Source organism: Ursus arctos, unplaced genomic scaffold, assembly GCF_023065955.2.
Source record: "Ursus arctos isolate Adak ecotype North America unplaced genomic scaffold, UrsArc2.0 scaffold_3, whole genome shotgun sequence".
Lineage (NCBI taxonomy): Eukaryota > Metazoa > Chordata > Mammalia > Carnivora > Ursidae > Ursus > Ursus arctos.
The window spans coordinates 53,786,912-53,790,335 of record NW_026622985.1 but is presented as its reverse complement, the minus strand read 5'-3'; positions in this window follow the sequence as shown (position 1 = coordinate 53,790,335).

Sequence of the window (3,424 nt, the reverse complement as noted above, 5' to 3'; positions counted from 1 at the left end):
AAATGCAACTGCTGGATCATATAGTAGTTCTATTTTTAATTTTCCAAGATACCTTCATATTGTTTTCCATAGTGGCTATACCAGTTACATTCCTACCCACAGTATATAGGGCTCCATTTTCTCCACATTGGCCCAACAGTTACCTCTTATCTTTTTGACGATAACCATTCAAACAGATGTCAAGTGATACCTCATTCTAGTTTTGATCTGCATTTCCCTGATTAGGGACATTGAGTACCTTTTAATGTACCTGTGGCCATTTGTATATCTTCTTGGGAAACATGTCTATTCAGGGTCGCCTGGGTGGCTCAGGAGTGGGATTACTGGATCATACAGTAGTTCTACTTTTAAAGTTTTGAAGAACTGCATATTCTTTTCCATAGTGGCTGCTCCAATTTACATTCCCACCAACAGTGCACAAGGGTTCCTTTTTCTCCACATCCTCACCAACACTTGTTATTTCTTGTCTTTTTGATTCTACCCATTCTGACAGGTGGGAGGTCATATCACATCCTGGCTTTGATTTGCATTTCCCTGATGATGAGGGATGATGGGCACTTTTCATGTGTCTGTTAGCCATCTGGATGTCTTCTTTGGAGAATGTCTCTTCAGGTCCTCTGCTCATTTTTAATCAGATTATGTGGGGTTTTTTGGTGTTCAGTTATAGAAGTTCTTTATATATTCTGGATATTAACTCCTTATTGGATATATCATATGCAAATATCTCCTTCCATCCTGTAGGTTGCCTTTTCATTTTGTTGATGGTTTCCTTTGTTCACAGGCCCCATTCTGGACAGAGAACATACCCTGAGCATATCTGTCCTTCTTCTAGTTTTGTTTTTATCTTGATTTGCTTTTGTCTCCTCTGAACTGAAGTTTTCCCCTCGCAGCTCCCCAAGAGACTCAGATTGAGTACCTAGGGCACTCCAGCTCTGTGCTCAGAGTCTGTGAATGCTCAAGAGAGAGGGACTGGAGAATGCTTTCAAGGATGATTCTGAGCGGGAAGAAGTATAGGCCGCAGGCCGTCAGGAGCTGGGTCCCTCGCTGGCTCTTACTTGTGCTGACTTCAGGCACATTGCCCTCTGATTTCTCATGTGCGAGTTGGGGACGGGCATAAAGAACAGGAAGACAATTGTCATGTGAATGACAGGTGGATCAAAAAGTATTGCTTTCCTCACTGTTTCTCTTTCTTTCTTTCTTTCTTTCTTTCTTTCTTTCTTTCTTTCTTTCTTTCTTTTTCTTTCTTTCTTTCTTTTTCTTTTTTTTCTTTCTTTCTTTCTTTCTTTTTCTTTTTTCTTTCTTTCTTTCTTTCTTTCTTTCTTTCTTTCTTTCTTTCTCTCTCTCTCTCTCTCTCTCTTTCTTTCTTTCTTTCTTTCTTTCTTTCTTTCTCTTTTTTTAGTTTTTTAGTTTGTTTCTCTAACCTTACTCCCTTTTTACCTTTTCAATCTAAATTCATTATTTCCTACTCAGACCTTTCCCTCCTCTTCTTCTCAAAGTTGGAGGACAGCAGCTTACCACTCTTCAGTCTGTGGACAAGAGGTCCCAGGAGACTATTCCTTGCTAATTTGGCCACCTCTCCTGAAACAGCTTTGGTTAAAGTCTTGAGCCTTTTAATGGGAAAGGGGTTTTGTGCAAGTCATTTCTGGCCGCCTGGTTTGACTGGAGGCAGGAAATGCAGGTCTGCTGAGCACTGAGGGGAAAAGATTCATATTTGGCAACCAAACCACATACATCATTTCAGAATTTAAGAACTGGGGCCCAAATTTGCTCTGAATCAGTGATACCTCTCAGTCATGGCAGATTTTTTAAAGTCTTTAAGTTTCACCCTTAATAGAAATAAACTTCACAGCCATGTGACCCACAAGAATAATTTCAAGTCTTTGGAAAATTATTCTCTACTATTTGATAGCTCGCGTGGTAGAAGTGATATTACACCCACCCACTAATTCTAATACTCAGAGTACAGGAGAGCAATTTATTTTATATTTATGCTTTCTTTTACGAGTCTGATTGAAATAAAATGCTGGCTGGAGGTACATTAGAGTTCTCTGAACAGAGTCTCAACAGAATTGGGAAGAATATAAGCTGGTTGTTCTGAGCAGAAACTCAAAGTACAACCATTTCGACTGTTCGTCCAGAAATACTTTTTGTGTGTGGTTTGTTTTTGGTTCTCTTCCAATTTGCATGTTTACCAAAATCCCAAGGAAAGGAAAAAACCATTAAGATTTTTTCTGTAATCCATTTAAGTCAAAAATGGAGAAGAGAGAGAAAAATTTGTAGCTTTCAAACACCATTAGTTTGCTAATGATAGCTTTCATCCTATGACAGTTCTCAGACTGATAAGATGCTCTAAACATCCACCACGAAGGAAGAGGGCCATTTATAGGCCCCCGCTCTGTCTCTGCAGCTTGCACATGTTTTCAAACATAATTTCATGCCTGCTTTCTGACAGCTCATTAAACAAAGGCCTCTTGGTGCCTATATTGCCCGTCTCCCCGCTGAGAGTGTAACATATTTACGGCCTTTGCAGATTGCTGGCTGCTGGCGCCTTCTCTTCCCCGTGGCCTGCCTGCCAACTGCTTATCAGTCTCCCCCAAAGGTGACATCCTCCTCGTTTGTTTGGGTAGCGATGGTCCTGTGTTTGACCCTTGGAGGCCAGCAGCGGAGTGATTAGGAGCGGCTCCTGCAGCAGCTAGATAAGGGCAATCACGCTGGTGAAGACAGCGAGGGGCTGCTCAGGGGAGCCTCGCCAGGCGGAGTGCTCCCATTCAGGAACACGCCGGCAGTTCGTTAGCTCGACAGCTGGCAGTGTGCAGACCTTGTGGGATTTCTGCCTGAGAGAAAGCAAACAAGGTTTCGGGAGTGTTGAGGAGCTATCTGGGGCTGTGTACAAGGGTGATCAGAGGCGATTGCTCCTCATTACCTGCCTCTTGACTGCCATTAAGCCATCATTACACATCCAAACCCATAAAAACCCCTATGAATGCAGCACCTTATACTTAATTTTTATCCTTTTCTCCTGCTTTTGCCAAAAGCGTTTTGCTGGGGTCCTGGGAGGACAGATGAAGACATCTTGGAGGCGGTGAGAGGCTGCAGGCTGCATCCATCTGCCATTTCAGGATCTGACAAAACTGGTAACAGGTTTCTGCCACTGCAGTGTCCTGGGGGGTGATGCATCATTTCCAATGAATAGGAATGGAGAGAGAACGGGGAGGGGAGGAGGTAAAAGAGGGAAGGAGGGAAGGAGAGAGAGTAAGACCTGGTTCTTCCCAGCCAGGTGTCCCTGAATTCAGCCCTTAGCTGTTGTGGGTTAATGGCCAGGCTCCAGGGGCAGGGTTTTAGTCCAAGCCTCAGAAGTCCTTGGCCCCAGAAATGCCCATGTTGTCCCTCTGGGATCTGACTGGTGGCAAAGTAGGAAAAAGAT